We start from the raw sequence: 21,394 nt of genomic DNA on the forward strand, positions 1-21,394 counted from the left end.
TTTTTAAGGGCCGGAGGTCTTGCTATGTTGCCCAGGTTGAACTTGAACTCTCGGGTTCAAGAGATCCTCCTGCCTCAGTCTCGAAAGCAGATGGGACTACAGGTGTGAGCCACCATGCCTGCCTCCAGTTACCTTTTATTGATGACAAGTAATGCTGGTTCTTTATTGCAGGGACATCAAGTTTCAGTTTAAAATAAGCTTATTTAAGAAATAAGTTTAACTAACTAAAAAGAAAATGCAAGCTAAGAAATGGCACATATGACTGGACACGGTGGCTCACACCTGTAATGCCAGCACTTTGGGAGGCTGAGGCGGGTGGATCACTTGAGGCCAGGAGTTTGAGACCAGCCTGGCCAACGTGGTGAAACCGAAACCCCTTCTCTACTAAAAATACAAAAATTAGCTGGGTGTGGTGATGTGTGCCTGTAATCCCAGCTACACCAGAGGCCGAGGCAGGAGAATCGCCTGAGCCTGGGAGTTGGAGGTTGCAGTGAGATAAGATTGCGCCACTGCATTCCAGCCTGGGCGGCAGAGTGAGACCCTGTCGGAAAAAAAAAAAAAAAGAAAAAAAAGAAAAGAAATAGCACAGATGACCCAAATCATGAGATGAAAGGCCAATGACTAAAGTGTGGGAAACACCTGCTAAAGACATAGAGAGACAGAGAGGGAACACCGGGGGTCAGAGAGCACTCCGATAGAAACTGCAGGGCCTCACAGGGCCCCACTGCCTCATCCCCCAACTCCTCGAGGGCGTGTTGCCTTCACAGTGGAACCGCAGGGCAGAAAGCGAATTCCAGATCATGCTGCAGTTCTTTTTCCCTTTAAAACTAATTTGACACCCTTTTGTGAAGTGTGTCAGAGTTCCTCCCATTACAGGAAGTTGATCAAGAGAAGCCAGGGAGAGAACAGAATCAGGCTGGACAGTGTGTTCCAGGCCAGTCCTGGCAAGAGGCTTTGATGGGGTCTAGACAGGGGACATGCATCTGAAGGTGTGTGTGCAGGTGTGTGCATACACATATGCACACGTGTGCACACATACACGCACACGGACACCACCGGGCCCCCTTCACCCGTTAGCCAGCCTGTTTATGGTCTGCTGCCTGCTCATGTACCCAGCGATCTGCTGGGGAGAGGCCACACTCTGCACAGGTGGATGCCCCCATGGGCATACCAGGCGGGCCTCCTGCCGCTCTGGAAAGCAGATACTCCAAGGGATAGGTGCAGAGCAAGGCCCAGCACCCCTACAGAGGGCGGGGTGGCCAGGGGGACTTGGAGAGCTGCATAGTGGTGCTGGGTGACCCTGGCTCATGTCCCGAGATGAGAATGTCCAGTCAGGGACCACTTCAAACAGAGGCTCAGAGCGTGGCCTGCAGCTCCTGGGGGAGAGGGGTTGGACTGTGGGGTGCAGTGCACCCAGGGGCACTTTTGCTTTGCTCTTTCTGGCCTGGACGTGTCCAATTTCCCTGCTTTACAGCTTTCACTGAGGCTGCTCCCAGAGGAATGGGCAGGGCTGCTCTGGGGTCTCACTCTCGGCCCAGGCCAGAGGCTTCAGACATCTCCTTACTCAGGCCCAAGGCCTGAGGTTCCCATGGAAACAAGTCCCCCAGGTGACCCCTCCCCATGTGGCGCAGGAGGTCACAGCATGAGACCCCAGGGGCCTGGGACAGAGCTCTGGGGTGGTGGTTCGGGGGCCTCACTCCCTCGGCCACTTCCCTGATCACAGCTTTGTTTTCATCATCTGCTGCAGTTCTGTTGATACCAGGAGCATTTCTCAGCCCATGTTGGTGTCCCGAGTGATCCTTTTTTTTTTTTTTTTTGAGACAGTCTCGCTCCGTCTCCAGGCTGGAGTGCAGCGGTGCGATCTTGGCTCATTGCAACTTCCACCACGCCACCCGGGTTCAAGCAATTCTCTTGCTTCAGCCTCCCGAGTAGCTGGGATTACAGGTGCACGCCATCATGCCTGGGTAATTTTTGTATTTTTAGTAGAGACGGGGTTTCACCGTGTTGGCCAGGCTGGTCTCGAACTCCTGACCTCAGGTGATCCGCCCACCTTGGCCTACCAAAGTGCTGGGATTACAGGCGTGAACCACCGTGCCTGGCTCTGAGTGATTCTTAAAGAGGATGAACAGAGGAACAAGGGAAGCCTGTCCTGGGTGCTGGCTGCTCTTGGGCATGCAAGCCACTGTCAGGGTGATGGGGGGGCGGGTCCTTTCTGCCATGGGGGACCCAGCGCAGTGGAACCGGACTTGGCTCACCATCTGCCTCGTGAAATCCAAGCCCTGCCCTTCGCAACATGGAGAAAACAATCTGTGGGTCTTAATGGCCCAGCTCCAGGTTCGCCTCCCCATTGGTGCAGGTGAGGGGATGCCTGATGAAGTAGTGCTCCTGGCCCTCACTCATCAGCTCCCTCAGAGGGAGCCATGTCAAACCAGACAGCTCCAGGCAGCATCTGCAGGCCACTTTGAACTGAGGGGAGCCAGACCCCACCACTGCCCCTGCCTCAGCGTCTCCAGCCCCTCTCAGGGCTGCGGCTGCAGCTGCCTCTACCTGGCTGTAGTGCCAGGGAGAGAAGGAGCCTCTGCATCTGGTGGGCTCATCAGTGAGGGCCAAGGGAAGCGGCGGGCGCAGGGACGGGAGGGGAGGTTCCAGGTTCTCTTGGCCATCCCCTCCTTCGGGGGTAAGGGCAACAGTGACGCGCACACACTGCGGCGCCCAGCTTCTCCCACTCCTTTCCAAGCATCCACAGTAAAAGGAGATAAAGGAAATGCTGAGTCTCCTCTCAGAGCCAGATTGAAATTTTAAGTGAGCCAAGGTAGGAAAATCACACAGGGGGATGGGGCCACAGCAAGAACCACTTCCCGATGATGACTGCGTTTCAGAGCCTGACTCAGCACGGCGGGGGGCGCAGAGGCGGCGCGGAGGCGGCGCGGAGGAGGCGCAGAGAAGGCGCAGAGGCGGCGCGGCTCCCCACGGATGGAGCGGCTCTGCCTCCGGCTCCGGCTCCAAGCTGCTGCCTCGGCTTCCTGGGCAGAGGGGGTGGGTTTTAACTTCTTAAATCCCAGGATGGGAGAAGGAAGAAGAGGCCAGTGTCCTGGTGTATAACAGATGGGCAATTTCAGAGAGATCATTGCTTTACATGGGGTGGCCACGCTGGCATTTAAGTGGTCTCTTGGCCACTTGGCCCTGTCCCTGGGTGTGGCTGGGGTCCCCACCTCTCTGGAGCCTGGCACAAACTCACACCCAGGAGCTGAGCCCCCCCATGCAGTGACTGGGCAGGGAGGCCAGGGCAGTAACTATCTGGGGAGTGGTGGCGCTCCCAGCTCGCCTGGCTGATATGAGTCTCTATGGCAGCCTCGGAGAGGTCGGACTGTCCGCCACAGGGACAGAAAGCGCTGATTCTCGGCCAGCCCTGAGCAGAGACACTCTGGACACTGAGTCCAGCCAGGGCCCGCTGCTGGGCTTAAGCACAGTGCCCAGCACAGAATAAGGCGAACTGTTCACTGTCCTTCCCCAGAACCCAGTGCTCATCTTACACAGGCTGCTGTCTGATCCCTCGACAACAGGTGGGTTTCAATCACGGCCCTTGGAAGAAGTTGAGGGGAAAGATTGGTTCCACTTGCACAGGGGAACTCAGAGCCCAGAGGAGGGATGTGGCCAGGTAGCGCTTCTGACAGAGCACTGAGGAGTGAGGGTGGAGTAGGGGAATGTGGGAGCTGAGCTGAGGAGTGAGGGTGAAGTGGGGGATGTGGGAGCTGAGCTGAGGGGTGGGGGGTGAAGTGGGGGATGTGGGACCTGAGCTGAGGGGTGAGGGTGGAGTGGGGGAATGTGGAAGCTGAGCTGAGGGGTGAGGGTGGAGTGGGGGGACGTGGGAGCTGAGCTGAGGGGTGAGGGTGAAGTGGGGGAATGTGGAAGCTGAGCTGAGGGGTGAGGGTGGAGTGGGGGGACGTGGGAGCTGAGCTGAGGGGTGGGGGGTGAAGTGGGGGATGTGGGACCTGAGCTGAGGGGTGAGGGTGGAGTGGGGGAATGTGGAAGCTGAGCTGAGGGGTGAGGGTGGAGTGGGTGATGTGGGAGCTGAGCTGAGGGGTGAGGGTGGAGTGGGTGATGTGGGAGCTGAGCTGAGGGGTGAGGGTGGAGTGGGTGATGTGGGAGCTGAGCTGAGGGGTGGGGGTGGAGTGGGAGATGTAGGAGCTGAATTGAGGGGTGAGGGTGGAGTTGGGGGATGTGGGAGCTGAGCTGAGGGGTGGGGGTGGAGTGGGGGAATGTGGAAGCTGAGCTGAGGGGTGAGGGTGGAGTGGGGGAATGTGGAAGCTGAGCTGAGGGGTGAGGGTGGAGTGGGGGGACGTGGGAGCTGAGCTGAGGGGTGAGGGTGAAGTGGGGGAATATGGAAGCTGAGCTGAGGGGTGAGGGTGGAGTGGGGGAATGTGGAAGCTGAGCTGAGGGGTGAGGGTGGAGTGGGGGGACGTGGGAGCTGAGCTGAGGGGTGAGGGTGAAGTGGGGGAATATGGAAGCTGAGCTGAGGGGTGAGGGTGGAGTGGGGGGACGTGGGAGCTGAGCTGAGGGGTGGGGGGTGAAGTGGGGGATGTGGGACCTGAGCTGAGGGGTGAGGGTGGAGTGGGGGGATGTGGGAGCTGAGCTGAGGGGTGAGGGTGGAGTGGGTGATGTGGGAGCTGAGCTGAGGGGTGAGGGTGGAGTGGGGGAATGTGGAAGCTGGGCCAAGGGGTGGGGGTGGAGTGGGGGGACGTGGGAGCTGAGCTGAGGGGTGGGGGTGGAGTGGGGGGACGTGGGAGCTGAGCTGAGGGATGAGGGTGGAGTGGGGGGATGTGGGAGCTGAGCTGAGGGGTGAGGGTGGAGTGGGAGATGTAGGAGCTGAGCTGAGGGATGAGGGTGGAGTGGGGGAATGTGGAAGCTGAGCTGAGGGATGAGGGTGGAATGGATCAGAACATCACAACAGAGCCCCAGGGTGCCAGCCCTGGGACCTCCCTCCAGTCACAGCACCTGTGGTCCCTGCCAGGGGAAACTTCGGCCGGCATCCTGGGCAGGGAGACCCCCACCTGCCCCAATGGGAGGCTGTGCCCTGTCTCCCCACGTGGGGGCCCTGCATCCTCACAGTGACCGCTGGGAAAAGACAGACCTGGGCTTCCATGCCTCCCCGGGCCACTAAACCCATCTCTCTGAGCCAGGAGGGTGTGCTGCCTTCCAACTATAAATACACCAGCAGGAGGGGAGAGAGGAGACCCAGGTTGGATCCCACTCCTACTCATGGGGGGTAGGGAGGATCCTCAGTCAGCTCCAGGTCCACAGGCTGGCTTCCTACCAGGTGTGCTCCAAGGCCCTCAGCTGGGCTGCCACGTCCCCGCCTCCACCCTCACCCCTCAGCTCAGCTCTCATGTCCCACTATTCCTCCCCCCACCCCTCAGCTCAGCTTCCACATCCCCCTACTCTACCCTCACCCCTCAGCTCAGCTCCCACGTCCCCGCACTCTACCCTCACCCCTCAGCTCAGCTCCCACATCCCCCCATTCCACCATCATCCCTCAGCTCAGCTCCCACATCCCCCACTCCACCCTCACCCCTTAGGTCAGCTCCCACATCTCTGCCTTCACCCCCACCCCTCAGCTCAGCTCCCACGTCCCCCCACTCCACCCCCACCCCTCAGCTCAGCTCCCACATCCCCCCACGCTACCCTCACCCCTCAGCTCAGCTTCCACGTCCCCCCACTCTACCCTTACTCCTGAGCTCAGCTTCCACAACCCCCCACTCTACCCTCACGCCTCATCTCGGCTCCCACATCCCCCACTTCACCCTCACTCCTCAGCTCAGCTTCCACATCCCCTCACTCCACCCTCACCCCTCAGCTCAGCTTCCACGTCCCCCCACTCCACCCTCACCCCTCAGCTCAGCTTCCACGTCCCCCCACTCTACCCTTACTCCTGAGCTCAGCTTCCACAACCCCCCACTCTACCCTCACGCCTCATCTCGGCTCCCACATCCCCCACTTCACCCTCACTCCTCAGCTCAGCTTCCACATCCCCTCACTCCACCCTCACCCCTCAGCTCAGCTTCCACGTCCCCCCACTCCACCCTCACCCCTCAGCTCAGCTTCAACGTCCCCCCACTCCACCCTCACACCTCAGCTCAGCTTCCACGTCCCCCCACTCCACCCTCACCCCTCAGCTCAGCTCCCACAACCCCCCACTCCACCCCCACCCTTCAGCTCAGCTCCCATATCCCCCCACTCTACGCTCACCCCTCATCTCAGCTCCCACATCCCCCACTTCACCCTCACCCCTCAGCTCAGCTTCCACATCCCCCAAGTCTACCCTCACCCCTCAGCTCAGCTTCCACATCACCCCACTCCACCCTCACCCCTCAGCTCAGCTTCCACGTCCCCCCACTCCACCCCCACCCCTCAGCTCAGCTCCCACAACCCCCCACTCCACCCTCACCCCTCAGCTCAGCTCCCACAACCCCCCACTCCACCCTCACCCCTCAGCTCAGCTCCCACAACGCCCCACTCCACTCCCACCCCTGAGCTCAGCTCCCACAACCCCCCACGCCACCCTCACCCCTCAGCTCAGCTCCCACAAACCCCCACTCCACCCTCACTACTCAGCTCAGCTCCCACATCCCCCACTCTACCCTCACCCCTCAGCCCAGCTCCCACATCCCCCACTCCACCCTCACCCCTCAGCTCAGCTCCCACATTGCCCACTCTACCCTCACCCCTCAGCTCAGATCCCACGACCCCCCACTTCACCCTCACCCCTCAGCTCAGCTTCCACATCCCCCCACTCCACCCTCACCCCTCAGCTCAGCTCTCAAATCCCCCCACTCTACCCTCACCCCTCAGCTCAGCTCCCACATCCCGCACTCCACCCTCACTCCTCAGCTCAGCTCCCACATCCCCCCACTCCACCCTCACCCCTCAGCTCAGCTCCCACATCCCCCCACTCCACCCTCACCCCTCAGCTCAGCTCCCACATCCCCCCACTCCACCCTCACCCCTCAGCTCAGCTCCCAAATCCCCCCACTCCACCCTCACCCCTCAGCTCAGCTCCCACATCCCCCCACTCCACCCTCACCCCTCAGCTCAGCTCCCAAATCCCCCCACTCCACCCTCACCCCTCAGCTCAGCTTCCACATCCCCCACTCCACCCTCACCCCTCAGCTCAGTTCCCACGTCCCCCTACTCCACCCTCACCTCAGCTCCCACATCCCCCAACTCTACCCTCACCCCTCAGCTCAGCTCCCACGTCCCCCAACTCCACCCCCACCCCTCAGCTCAGCTCACACGTCCCCCTACTCCACCCTCACCCCTCAGCTCAGCTCCCACATCCCCCCACTCTACCCTCACCCCTCAGCTCAGCTCCCACATCCCCTACTCCACACTCACCCCTCAGCTCAGCTTCCACGTCCCCCCACTCTACCCTCACCCCTCAGCTCAGCTTCCACGTCCCCCCACTCTACCCTCACCCCTCAGCTCAGCTCCCACATCCCCCACTTCACCCTCACCCCTCAGCTCAGCTTCCACGTCCCCCCACTCTACCATCACCCCTCAGCTTAGCTCCCACGTCCCCCCACTCTACCCTCTCCCCTCAGCTCAGCTCCCACATCCCCCCACTCTACCCTCACCCCTCAGCTCAGCTCCCGCATCCCCCTACTCCACCCTCACCCCTTAGCTCAGCTCCCACATCTCTGCCTGCACCCTCATCCCTCAGCTCAGCTCCCACATCCCCCCACTCCACCCTCACCCCTCAGCTCAGCTCCCACATGCCCCCACTCCACCCTCACCCCTCAGCCAGCAACACTTGTATGCAATCCCTACAGAGGGAAGGAACTGTCTGATGAGGAAGAAGCAGCCAGACTCTGGAGGGAGATGGGGCTGGAGGTGGGACTCGGGGGTAGAAACCTATTGTGTGGGGTGAACTGTGTTCCCTGAAAGATCCACCCAAGTCATAATCCCAGTTACCTGTCGATGTGGAATTATTTGGCAAAAGGGTTTTTGCAGATGTAATTAAGGTGGAAATCCTGCAATGAGGCCATCCTGAATTAGGATGGGCCCTAAATCCAATGACCACAAGTGTCCATATAAAAAGAGGAGACAGACACAGAAAAGGCCATGTGGCGATGGGGGCAGAATCTCGGGGGGTGTTTCTACAAGCCAAGGAACACTACGGGCAGCCACCAGGAACCAGGAGCGAGGCCTGGAACACATGCTACCTCAGTCTCCAGAGGGAACCAACCCTGCCCACAGCTTGCCTTCTGGCTTCCTGATCCATGAGAGAATAAATAATGCTGTTTCAAGCCACCCTGCTTGTGGTACTAGGAAACGAATACACCCCCTAGGCTTAAAATCCTCTAACCAAGCTGGGTGCAGCAATGCCCATCTGCAGTCCCAGCTACTTGGGAGGCCAAGGCGGGAGGATCACTTGAGCCCAGGAGTTTCAGACCAGACTTGGTAACACAGTAACATCGTGTCTCTTAAAAAAAAAAAAACCCTCTAACCAGAGCAGGTTCTATGAGAAGCAGACAAACCACCTTCTTTTGTGGGAAGTGACCTCTTTACTAGGGGTCTGGACCCTGGTGGGCCCCAGCCCTGCTTCTGCTCCAACCTTGAGCCTGAAATGTCTGCAGCCCTCTCTGTATTTGCGTTTGTGATCCAGGCACTGGGGGCTCCTCCCTGCTCTCTGGGGGACTGTAAGAATAAATAACAAATGGCTTCAAAGAGGATTACCGTCCCATGACCACGTGACAGGGCATGAAAGATTAATATCTTGCCAGGCAGCGCTGCAGCAGCAATTTGAAAGGCAGCTTTACTCCACCACATCCATTAAAGGCCCCGCTGAATAAAAAGAGATGCAGAAGCGACCGCTGCAAGCTGGGGCCAGCCATGCCTCTGCAATCACATAGCCAGCAGACAAAAACATTTTTAAATGAAAATACTCATTGCTGGCGAGATTGCGGTGAAACGACGACGAGGAGACGTGGCTGGTTCTGGGACATGAGCTATATACTACGACCTTTTTGAAATTGGGTAGTAGAGGTCCAGAGCTTGGGGTCCAGGAATCCTACCTCTGTGACTTTATCCTAATAGTTCAAGAGAGGAAATAAAGCGAGATGCACACAAATGTTTCCCACAGCCTGATTCGGAAGAGTGAAGAGCTGCCGGATCTCCCAGGAAATAATGTTTAAGTGAACTATAGACAAACGGGAGGGTATAATGTGGCCACTCAGTGAGTGCTCCTGGCTGGGGAAGGGCTCACGCTAACAGTGGAGAAGGTGGACGGTGCCCACGTGTCTGCAGGGGCTGAAGGCAGCCGAGCGAGCGAGTGGGGAGGAACCCCTGCTCCACACCACACGGACCCTGCCTCTGACCCCATGACCCTGCTCTGGTGGGGGGGATCTGTGTGTGGGAAGCAGGGAAAGCAAGTTCCCGGGGTGGGATGGGGAATCCCGCAGGAGGCTCCGGCCACCCGGGCTTCTAGCACAGGCTCTGGAGCCCCTGCAGCCAGCGGGGGCCAGGCTGCTGGGGCTGTGGGCTGGCCTCGCCCCCATGTGGTTTCCCTTTACCTGGCACCCTGGTGACTGTGGCTCAGGAGCGAGGCCAAGGGCGAGCGCCCGCCCCGTGAACGGGTCGCCTGGGGCGCAGGATCAGGCCTCTGCTGCGGTCATGTTCTAGCTCTGTCCTCTGGTAGCTGTGTGACCTGAGATAAGGTCTAGGACCTGTTCTCACCCGGGACACAGAGACGGGAGGAGCTGAGGACTAAGAACAAATGTGTGGAGGGGACGAAGCAGGGGGCCAGAGCCAGAGCAAATCTGCAACACAGGGCAGCTGCCAACTCAAAGGACAACAGTGACGGCAGAGTCCTTGACACTGCTGTCAGCGTCGTCCAGAGTCGGGTGACGCGCCTGCCTCCTCTTCCTGCAGGGGGGCAGCCGCTCTCAGCTGTCCAGCCCCTCCCAGTACCTCCCAGTCCTGGCAGGGCTGTAGCCCTTCAGCTCCCCTGGAAATCCACTCAAGGGACCTTGGCCTTCTCTGCCTGCCACCTGGGAACACCTGATGGGGACGTGCTGGGATGGTTTCTGCAGTTCAAAGGATTTACCTCCACATAATTAAGTGCCTCGTTTGTAAAAACACAAGCTGTGTCCTCATCGGCGGTGTGGGCATCACGTACGGTTCAGGGGCTGGGACAGAGCCCTCAGTACAGATGACAGGCATCAGGGAGTCTGTGGCCATCAGCCACCGATGCCAGCTCAGGCCACAGCTGCCGTGGCAGGCACCTGGCTTTGTCTCAACCTCAGCTGCAGGAGGTGCATCCCCGCCTCCTGCCAGCTCTGGCTGAGTGCCAGGCCCCAGAGGCCACGGCTATCTCTGGCCTCCCCTGGGCACTGCCTGTTGTTCAGGGTGCTCAGAGCAGGATTGTATCTGGTGGGGAAGACCCCTTGGGGAGGATCCCTTGGTGTCACAGTTGGCCTCCGTTGGGCCAGGAGCCCTCTGGTCCTCCCTGGTTCTGAAGGCTTCTCTCTGCCTGCCACAGCCAGGGGAGATGAAATCAGGGAGCCAGTGCTGGGGACGATGTTTGCTGGCCTGTAGGAAGCTTAGGCTTGGTTCCAAGGCCTCATGACATGGCCGGGGCATTACCAGTCAGGCTGAGCTGGGGGACAGAGGTGATGGGGACAGCAGGCATGTTCTGTCCTCACGAGGCCCACAGTCTAGGCAGGGACAGATGTCAGCAGTCATGACCACTGCAGGGCATGCTTGGAGAGACTACAGGACATCGAGGGGGCTCAGTCAGAGAGCTGCACCATGATCCCGGCTCTGTCAAGGATGAGTCCTCTGGCCTCAGTTTCCCTGTCTATAAAATGAGGAGTCTGGGCTGCACAGTGTCAAAGACTCAGAGAACCTAGAGGGGCTTTCTGAGGCCGCTGGCTCCAGGAGCCTAGGACCCAGTCCTACCACCACGTGAGCAACACTGCCCCACACTGGCTCATTTCTGTGTGTTCCGGGCTGCGTTAGAGACCAGGGATTCCGCCAAGCCTGGGGACAGGTGTTATCCTGTCCCCTCCAGAGCCTGGGGGGAAGCGTCCCCTGACCTGAGGTGCCACCTCCCCTGCTGCTCACACAGACTGCTCCTCAGAGACCCACCCCCACGGGTGTATCACGGGGCTCAGCCAGGCCCTCAGCACCCATACAGCCCAGCAGGTGGCTAGGCCACTCCAACAACCGGTGATCATGATTATCAGGTTGCCAGAGGGTTGGGGAGACCCTCTCCTAGGCATCCCTCCCAGTGGCACCCCCGGAGGCTTAGCCAGAACCTTCCGGCCCTGGGTGAGGCAGAGAATGAGGGCTGGTGGCACAGGCTCTGTGTGTCTGTGTGTGTGTTGGGAGAGTGTGTGTGTGTGTGTGTGTGTGTGTGTGTGTGTGTGTGTGGTGATCACATGCAGCTGGAGCAGCTCAGGGCTCCGAGAGCACCAAGGGCTCAGGGTAGGCCCTGGGGCCTCCAGGTCGCAGAGGGACCCTGTTCAGCTTCCCTCCACCCAGGCCAGATGAATGGCCCAGCTCAGCAGCACAGAGGAAGCAGGAGGCCTCCGTGAAAGATGTTCCGGCCTCCAAGGTCCCTCCTTACCTGCCCTTGTCCCTCTCCCTGCCGTGCCCTGACACCCCATGCTGTCTCTGCGCCTTTGGACCCCACTCTCCCTGCCTGTGAGGCCACAGCCATCCAGTGCTTCCCCCTTTCCTGACGATGTGAGATGGACGCTGTCAATGCTTTGGTGTGATGCTTTGGTGGTGGCCTGAGTGACGCCTTGGTGCCCTGGACCATACACCTCCTCCCGCTCTGATGTTGGCCCTGAGGGCAGCGACCTTATCCTGGCTCCCGATTCATGAGTTAATGAGGAGCAAGTGACATTCCCCAGGCCCTGGCCTCACTGTAGCACTGCCCTGGAGAGGGCTGTCTGTGCTGGCGTCACCAGGACCCCCAGGTGCTACTTCAGATTCCAACGGCCTACAGGCTTCATGTAAACAGGCCCCTTTCTCCCAGGGATATCACTGTTTTCTTTTTTTTTTTTTCTTTTCTGGGAAGCCCCCATTCAGGGTCTGTTGATAACTGTCACTCACACCAGCAGAGCGGTGGGGGGTGGGGTTCACTCCTCACAGGAGCGGGCTCGCCTGCCCCAGTGGCCTCCCCAGACCCATCTTTTGGGATGGAGAGAGAGCATGGCAGCTCCCCGGAGCCTCTGAAGTGCCCCAGCACAGGGTGGCTGATGTCCCCTGGACACCCCCACTGCCTTGTAAGCACGAAGGATGTAAATAAGGAGGCATCCACTACTCCTTCAAGGAGCAAAGCACCCTGTGTCCCTGCGGAACGGGGAGGTTTTGAGTTGGGATTTGCAATTCCTGTTTTGGGCATCCTGTTTCCTTTGTAGGAGCAAAGGGACAACATGGCTCCGGGCCTTGTGTCTGTGACACCTGAATACCTCCTGGTCTGGGTGACTAAAAATACCTGCTACTCATTTCCATGGAAAGGCAATACCCTCTACGGGGTGCGGGGGGCTGGCTGAGCAGAGGCGGGAGGCGCTGCAGGATCTATCTAGACAGACAGGGCACAGGTAGGGCGTGCAGAGGGCCCAGATGGGGCACAGACAGAGTGCAGGCAGGGTGCGGACGGGGCACAGATGGGGCACAGACAAGGTGCAGACGGGGCATGGACGGCACAGACAGGGTGCAGAGAGGGTGCAGACAGCAGAGCAGGATACGGATGGGGTGCAGGCAGGGTGCGGACGGGGCACAGACAGGGCACAGACGACACAGACAGGGTGTGGAGAGGGCGCAGATGGCGCAGGCAGGGTGCGGATGGGGCGCACACGGGGTACAGACAGGGCGCAGGCAGGGTGCAGACACGGTGCAGATGGGGCACAATCAGGGCACAGGCAGGTGACAGACTCTGTATGGTCAGGAACAGGGTGGCGAGGACTGGCTCCTGTACTGACCCCTGGCCTCCTCTGCCGTGGGCAAGCGCTCGGGCCATCAGTACCCGTGAACCAAACCACATTCCAAGAGGCCTGGACACTAACAAGGCGCCCTGCCACACACGGGAGGATGACAGCACAATCTCAGATTTGAAGCTCACAAAAGCGCAGCAGGTCATTCCAGTAGAACGTGGGCTTCACATGTTCCCAAGAATTACAGAAACCCCCGCAAAGCCCTTCTCGCCGGAGCTTTCAACCATCACAAACAGCTTCCTCGTGTGCTTCCTTAAGAAGTAGAGGTGGGCAGGTTCACTGACAGACTGAAACGGCTAGGGAGTGTTTCTCAAAGCATGTTCTTAGAACCCCTGATCTGAGTCACCAGGGACTGGTGGCCAAGGAGCTTGCTAAGCTGCACCAGGACCCCTGAGGGCTGGGCAGGTGCCACACCCTACAAGCCTGCTGGGCACACCGATATCTCAGGACCCTCGGCCCACCCAGGCCCCAAGACTCCACAATTCTTACACAGAACGTAAAGCACTACGCAGCCAACCTATGCAGGGCCACCAACAAGGCTAAGCCTCAGCCCGCAGTTCACGGGTATCCCCAGAAATGCCCCCCATTAAGGCAGGAAATGGAAGAATGCGCCGTTGAAATCGTCTCTAAAGGGGCGGATGCAAGAGGGTGCTGCTGGCAGTTGCGGTTAAGCAGCAAAGCGGCTTCGTCTATGCCCGCCAGCCCCGGAGCCACCCTGTGCCCTCACCTTCCTTTTCCTCCTTTCACGGTCAAATCTCTCCAGAGCCATTGGCGGCAAAGTCCAAAGGTCACCAGGGTGGGACTTTGGCTTGGGGTCCTGGCTCCTGCGCCTAGTAGCTTGGAGGCCTTAGGGAAGCCACTTTGACTTTCAGTGTTTCTGCCTCAGTCAGATGGGTATAAGTTGGTTGGCGAGTGCTTGGAAGCTGGTGGTGCTGAATCTGGGGTCCTGCGCCCCCTCGCTGCTCCTGGGAGCCCAGCTCTGCTTCCCCTCTCAACAGAGGCTGCCTCCTTCGCAGCAGCCGGCCCACCGGATGCAGCAGATACCTGCCTCATCCTCTATTTTCCTCTCCTCCCCGGGCTCTGGAAGAATCCAGGGTTCCCTACTGTCTGTCTTGACCTTCATCTTCCCTCTCAAACCCGTACCCTTGGCCACCCTTGGCACTAACCCCAGGTGACACTGTCAGGGCTGTGACCAGTAGGTAGGTGGCAGTCACCTCCAGGTCCCACCTCTCCTGTGAACCCCAGCCCTACCTTCTCAATGCCAGTGGGCACTGCTGTCCAAGACACAGACCTCGAAACTCAAGGTCAACCGAGCCCAGTCCTCCCCATCCAGAGGCCCCGATTCTGGCTCTGCCTCTTTCGGTCTGTGCAGCCCAGGTGGACCCAGCCAGAAAAGCTTGGGGGGCTCCAGGGCTCTCCTCTTCCCTCCCTCCCCATCACTGTCCAGCCCATGGTGGCCTTGGCCCTGATGCCCTCCCCTAGTTATCCTATTCACCCATATTCATGCCCTAGCCTGTGACCGCACTGGGCCTCTGGCCATCATCCAGCCTGCCTGGTCCTCCCTCTGTGACCTTGCCCATGCAGAGCCCTTTTCCAGACCATCCTTTCCTAGCTCTGCCTATCACAACCTGCCTGTCTTTCAAGGTCCAGGTCAAATGTCCCCACTGCCCCCGTCTCTCCTTCCCTATCAGCAGGGTTTTCTCTGACCATTCCAGGCATGTGGTCACTGCATCCCTTTCCTGGGTCTCGGCCCTAGAGGAGGGAGGTGGGTCTTGCTCATTCTTGGTCCTTCAAATGTCTGCTGCTAAGACCTTCGCCCTTCACTGGCATGTATAGGTTTTAAGCAATGTTTTAAATTTAAATTTGTTTTCTAATGAATAGATCGAGTTGAATCTCCTTGCCCATGCATTCTAGTTATTCCTTACTCTCCTGCATCTAGGAGGGGTGGCAAGAATATCACTTTCAGAGAGCCCCTGCCACGGCTGAGTGTTTGGGATCACAGGGCTCCGAGGCAGAATTCTAGAGTCTTCTGTCCTAGGCTGCATTGACAGCCTGTGGATACCAGGGCCTGAGATTGCAATGAAAGATCATGAAGCTGCCAGGGGGTGGAAAATGAGAACACATTCATGGTGAAGGAGGGCGAGCATGCTCAGAGCATGGCTCTGCAACCCACTCGGTGCCCAGGGGCTGCTGGAATCAGACAGACAGGTGGGCAGGTGTGCAGTGGGGGTCTGGCAGGCTTGCAGGCCCTCCACGAGGCCCAAGGTCAGGGAGAACAGGGCAAGGAGTGTCCCTCCCTCAGAGGGAGGCTATTCCCTGCAGACCAGGGCAACGGGCTCTCCCCTCCTGCCCTCTCTTCCCCTTCCTTCCCTCCATCCTTCTCCACTGTGAAATCACTCAGCAGGGCTCTCCAGCTGAGAGACTGCCAAGAGGTCCCAGGAAACCACGCAGAAGGAAAGCCAGGTTCCTCTGCTCCGGTTTTCCTGGGGGCTCTGTTGGGCTGCCCAGGAACCACCTGAGCTCCAGGCAGGATGGTGGCTGGGGCGCCTCGTCCGACTGGAAGAGGGGGAACTGACAGTTATCCAGCACCCACTGTGTGCCAGGGAAGCCCCAGGCTCCTACCATTGAGGCACCAGTTCACCCATTCAGATAGAGGGAGACACGAATGATCCGTGTGGCTTAGCAGGCCAGAGAGCCAGAGACTCAGAGAGCTAAGTCTCTGGCAGGGAAACAGCCCAGGCTGGTGACTCAGGACCCCTGCGGACCAGACCTCAGGGGTCCACAGGACCCAGGAAGTTGCTCCAGAAAACTGGCCCACGTGGAACGGGTTGAATCTGGTGCGGGGTCTGAGAAGAAACCTGTGCCCAGCTCCCAGCCATGGAGTTGGATGATAGATCTCGGCTGCTCGGCAGTCAGAGCTCAAGATCACAGCCAGGAAAGCCTTCTCACTGGGTCCAGGTAAAGGCGGACGGCCAGGAAGGTGGTCCCCACCATTTCTCCACTTTTCCCCTTTTCCCAATCCTATTTTATCTACAACCAGCATGGCATCAAAGCAGTTAGCTCTGTGGGTACCTGTGTGCTGGAGAAGTGGAGGAGGCTGCCTGCAAGGAGACAGGTGCCGGGGAAGCCGGCAGGGTGGGCATGGGGCTGCTCTGTCACTGAAGACACGCAGAACCTGGGTCTCTGGGGCTAACCATGTGGTCACTGCGCAGAGCAGGGAGTAGCCTCCTGAGACGCTGGCCAGCAGGGCTCTGAGTGGAAACCTGGGTGTGGCAGTGGCAGGGCACCCTCAGGCAGGGAGGGGCCTGAGCCCAGGGCTCATCCCATGGTGGGTGTGCAGGAAGAGGGAGGCTGGCCTTCATCTGAGTTCCCCAGGATGTGGCAAAGGACAAGAGGGCCCAGCATCTGCTCAGGCCCATGAGACAGGGAGTCTCACGCATCTGCCAAGCCCAGGCAGGCAGGAAAGCCTCGAGCCAGTGGGCAGTGACAGGACGAAGCCCAGGTGTGCCACCCCATCTCCCCCAGTGTGCTCTCTCCTGGGGAACAAGGGTCCTGTTCCCTTTGCCTCCTCGGGACTGGCTGAGCGGAGACGGTGTATCCCTTAATAGACTCACCCGAAGATAGGCCAGGAGGGGCCTGAACATGGCGGGTCACCCGTCACCAAGGAAAGAGCAGTGTGGGGCTTCCCACGCCACGACAAAGGAGTGCTTCCATATCCCCCAGGGTCTGGGTCTGGGCCTGGGCCTCCAGGGCCTCTTGGGAGACTCACTCCTGCAGAGGTGAGGATTTCAGGCATTCGATGGAGCTCAGGTGATGGCGGAGGGGGCACCTCTCACAGAGTTCTGGCAGGGCAGGAAGAGAATCAAGGTTTCCTCACTAGCTGGGAGGCCAGGATCAGTTTCACTGCTGCTCTGTGCCTCAGTTTCCCTATCCAGCCTCCCTCGCAGGGTTGTTTACAAGTGCCGGAGGCGAACTGAGGTCATGAGTGTAGTTCCAGTGTGGGGAGGGTCCCTCCTTTCCTTCATCCCACCACGGACCTGATGCCCTCACTCTTCTCTAACTATGGGGCCATCTCTTTGAAGGCCACGAACAACAGTACCCTTGCACCAGGGCCTGCACGCCAGGCAGGACTGAGTCGCAGAGAAATCTCCATGGTAGTGGCACCTCCCAGTCCCAAAAGCCCCTCCAGTGACTTGGACACACCCAAGGGCACTGGCTGCGCCCATGAATGTCAGCAATGCCTCCAAGTGGCCTTCTGAAGGGACAGCCGGTCATGTCCTCGGGGTGCTGGCTTCCCCCAGCTCGGACAGCCAAGGTATGAACTGGGCTCAAATAAGTAGGAAGTAGGGGGTCCAACCCAGCTCCGTCACTGCCTCTGTTGACCCTGGAGAAGCCTGTCCTTCCGTTTAGTCCTCTGAGAGCAAGGATGACCGGCTGCTGGGTGCCAAGACCCAAGTCCTCCTGGTGGTGGGAGGGGGACTGGCGGGAACATGGGGTCTATGGCCCTAGACACCTCTGGCATCAATCCTTCTCGAATTGCCGCCCCCAGCTGCCCACTGTCCTGCCTCCTTATTCAGGGACGCCAGGAAAACATTCACTCTGGGACCTCCGGCGACGTGAATATCACTGAGAACTTAGCCGAGGACCACACACATGCCGCACCTGGCCAGAGTCCCTGGAAACAGAAGCACGGTCCCCCGGTTCTCGCGAGGGAGCAGGCTCTCCTTCCACACAGACGATGTGTTCCCAGTTACCACGGCAGAGCACCAACACACAGGAAGGTCTAGGGGAGGCCCCTCCCTCCAAGCCCAGGCCGGAAACTGCCAAATCAAAACTGTGTGGCACTCGCTTCCTCCTGAACCATTTGGGTCTCAGAAGATGACTGAAAAATGAAAGCGAGCAAGCCTTCTCTAGCTGGCCAGCCCATGGCACCCTCGGCCTTTCCAGCTCTCTGGCGCCATGGCCCACGTCCCACCTCCCGGGTGCAATGGCTTCTGTGCACACTGCTTCCCATCCAGGCTCCAAATCCAGACCCAAGACGGTTCTCAACCAAGAAACACACGAAAAGGGTTTCACACTTTTTCACGACACCCCCCAACTCCAGTGCCTGGCTCAGCCCCCAGGTGTTGATTAGCACCTACAAAGCACTTGCTGACTGGCGCAGGGAAAAAAAAAAATGGCCCTGGGTGTCAACAGGGAAGCCCCTACCATGCTGCTCTCGAGGGATGTGCTGCAGCCCGAACACTGTCAGTGCCACTGAGGCCGAGTGTGGCAGTGGAGAGATGTCCCCAGAGAGAATGACAGGACCTGGAGGACCAAGTGCACTCTTAGGGCCCCACACTGCGAGAGCACAGGGCCAGGAGCTGCACAGGGCTCTGCAGCAGACACGGCCACCAGGCGAGAATCAGGTGGGCAGATGTGACTCTCCACACGTAGGTCCCCAAACCCTGCAACCTGCAACGCGGGGCCTGAATGCGGCTTCCTTAGCAGAGCAGGAGCTTACTCTTGGCACTGGGGGAAAGGGGAGGGGTGAGGCTGGCGTTTTTGAGGGGGAGGAGAAGTTGCAGAGAAAGAAAAAATCCTGAAACGACAGACAGTGGGACAGCTGTGGCCTGAACTTGGTGTTCTTGCTCCTCGGATGTGGATGTATTAATTTCCATAAATGCTAATAGCCCACTTCCCCAAGAGCTATTACTTATGTCATCTCCCCTTGGACACAGTTCAACACAGGGCAGACAAATGAAAGGGAGGAAAAGACAACCCCCAGCGGCGGTCCCCAGCTCCTCAGCCCCCTCCCAACCAGGCAGCTCAGGTCTGGTTCCTAAGGTGGCCCTGCTAACCGCAGGGTCAAGACCCCTGCCTTCAGCTCCGTAGCCAGGTCCCTATCACGACAGGAAGCAAGAAAGTTACCAACCCCAAAAATGCTGAATCACAAAGTGAGGCTGAGCAGGAAAGTGGGGGTGGGGAGGGAAGGAGACGGTGGCCAGGGAGGAAAGGTGCTAAGGGGCTTTCCACCTGGAGCACCCCGGGATGCTGCGGGCAAAGCACAGCCCCTGTAAGAGCCCCCAGGACAAATGCCAGGAGGAGGGACACCAGGATGCGGCTGGTTGGCGGGGTGGGAAGGTGGGCAGGTACCCCGGCTGCTGCTACTGCCGCAGGACGCGGTGCAGCAGTGGGGTCTTTGCATCCTGGGAGCAGCAGCAGGTAGGGAGGTGCGGAAGTGCTTTGTGCCAAGGCCTGGCAGGAGGGAGAAGCTTAAGATAGGAGTACGGGCTCAGGGTCAGAAGTGGCGGTGTGTGTGCTGTAAACAGCCCGAGGAACTGGTGCAGGAAGCAGGGTCACAGTCTTGGGGAGCAGGGTAAGGTGGTGAGAGCGTGCCCGCGGGGAGAGGTCGGAGGGGCTGGGGGCAGAATGGGAGGGTGGGGAAAGGGACCGGAGCGACACAGGGACAGGCAGCGAGAACGACGGATGAGCCTTGAGAAGCGATCAGGAGGAGAGATGGGGAGGACCGGGAACAGCAGCGCCCCGGTGGGGCTGCGCAGAGGCCGGGAGAGGGGATGAGAGGAGGATGGAGGAAAGGGGAGGGCGAGGCTGCTAGGACCGGAGCGGGCAGAGATGGGGAAGAGGTGCACCGGGAAGAGGGACGGCGGCAGGGGCAGGGGTCAGGGATGCGAGCTGAAGGGTCGGGCGGGCAGGAGGACAGGGAAGGAAAGACAGAAAGGGATGGGGGAAGGGAGACGATGGAGAAGGAGGTGAGGAGGCTGGAGAGGAGGTGAGACAGCGGCGGAGGCAGGGACGCAGGGCCGGGGAAGAAGAGATGGAGACGGGACCGCGGCACCTGCCGCAGCGCGGGCCTCGCGGATACCCGCCGCCGCCGTCCCGGAGCAGCTTGGTGGAAAGCGCGCCCCGCCGGGGTCTCCCCGGTACTCACCTGGGGGCTCCAGCTCCGGATCCTGTGCCCCGCGCCGGATCTTCCTTCCCGCCCTGTCCCTGCGACTTTAGCGCCCCCGAATCCCGCTAGCTCCTGCAGGTTCCGCCAGCAGCATCTTCACCTCGTGGGACGCCCGGGGCCACGCCTCTTCCAGCTTCTGATTGGCTATTCTTCACGCCAGTCACACTACCATTGGTTGAGGGGTCGTCGGACATGCAAATCAGGATGGGCCCGCCGCCGCACCGATTGGCTGGCGCTCGCAAAGCGTAGCCCTCGACTTGGGCTCTGATTGGCTCCGCGGCCCTGACGGCGACAGTGACGCGAGGCGGGTTCTTGGACTGAGAGTGCGGCGCGGTGCGCCGCCTTCCGAGGCTCTTCCCGCGGGTGGCAGCGGACGGGGCGCGCCCCTCGGCCAGTCCTCGGTCCTCAGGCTTGTGGCTCCGTTGAGCACCGGCCGCCGGGCCTCTGGGTCTGTCGAGTGGGGACTCCCTGAAAAGCGTGGGCTCCGTGGCCTCCGGCGCGGCCGCGGCGGGTCGGTCTCCTAGGTAACGCGGCCCGCGGCGGGCGGAACCATGTGGGCCGGCGCCGCGGGGGAGGTTGGACGCGGCCTCGAGGCACAGGGGGCCTCAGTGTTGGCCAGAGCCTCGGGGTTCGGGGGTAGGGTGGTCCACGCCGTCCCTGCGTGGGGGCCCGGTGCCTGGGGTGCGGCGGTGGCGCGCGGCGGGGGCTGTCCCCGCGTTAGTCGCAGGCGTCCCCCCTCGTCGGAACACTTGGTGGGGTCGCGGCCGCTGGGTGCCGTTTGGATACGTGGGTTTCTTTCTGCCCTTGCCCTTTGCCCCCTGCCCCCTGGCCTCTCTGCAGCCCCTCGGCTGAAGGGAGCGCGGTACCGATGTCCTGGGCCTTGGCTCCCCGCGCCCTAGTCCGCGCGCATCTTTCCCAGGCCGGAGTCCGCGGACCCCGCCTGGCCGCGCCCCTCCGCCCCTCCTCCCCGCCCCCCGGCTCCAGCTCCGGCTCCGGCTGTCAGTTCCCCGCGGTGGCTCTGCGGCCTTCGGGCGTCCCTGCGAGGCTTTGTACCCGGCGCCGTCCCGGCCTTCTGCGCCCCTTTCCTGCCTTGGAACCTCCCGGCCGACCCGGCCCGGAAGGCGCCACCCGCTCCCGCGTGCCCTTCCCCACGCGTGCAGGCTGCTCCCGCCCGCCCCCGGGCTTGCAGGCACCTCGCTGCCCGAGATTCCTCGTGTCTAACTTCTTAGGAGACCGCTGCTTTCTGCCTCCGTGTGTCGCGATGTGTGGCTTTGGTGGACGTCTGTGAAGGAAACCCAGCCTTTCGCGTGTGTAGTTGGCAAAAGGAGGAGTATTTCTGTTGATGGTGGGCAGCGCCTCCCGGTCCTAACCCGGGGCTCTGTTCGTTGCACCTCCTCTGTGCAGTTTCCATAGGTCACACTTGTGTCTTTTTGTATGCTAA

General features: G+C 60.1%; 2 protein-coding genes across 20 annotated transcripts in view; one reads left to right on the plus strand and one right to left on the minus strand.

The window, feature by feature from the left end:
• Positions 1-20,264, minus strand: part of KCNAB2 (potassium voltage-gated channel subfamily A regulatory beta subunit 2) — a 111,778-nt gene extending 91,514 nt beyond the window's left edge. For 5 of the 8 annotated variants that reach the window (XM_054662154.2, XM_054662146.2, XM_054662148.2 and 2 more), the window contains exon 1: positions 19,933-20,264. The gene's annotated coding sequence lies outside the window, so the exon portion shown is untranslated. Of the gene's footprint in view, positions 1-16,615; positions 16,844-19,932 lie in introns of all 8 variants that reach the window. The other 3 variants (XM_063787111.1, XM_063787104.1, XM_063787098.1) reach the window with 3 other exon arrangements.
• The window catches only part of NPHP4 (nephrocystin 4), a 134,868-nt gene continuing 132,658 nt past the window's right edge, over positions 19,185-21,394 (plus strand). For 4 of the 12 annotated variants that reach the window (XM_016952985.4, XM_063787081.1, XM_063787088.1 and 1 more), the window contains exon 1: positions 20,268-20,477. The gene's annotated coding sequence lies outside the window, so the exon portion shown is untranslated. Of the gene's footprint in view, positions 19,206-20,263; positions 20,478-21,394 lie in introns of those variants that run through there. The other 8 variants (XM_063787064.1, XM_063787066.1, XM_016952955.4 and 5 more) reach the window with 5 other exon arrangements.

The sequence above is a fragment of the Pan troglodytes genome, chromosome 1 (genome assembly GCF_028858775.2).
Source record: "Pan troglodytes isolate AG18354 chromosome 1, NHGRI_mPanTro3-v2.0_pri, whole genome shotgun sequence".
NCBI lineage: Eukaryota > Metazoa > Chordata > Mammalia > Primates > Hominidae > Pan > Pan troglodytes.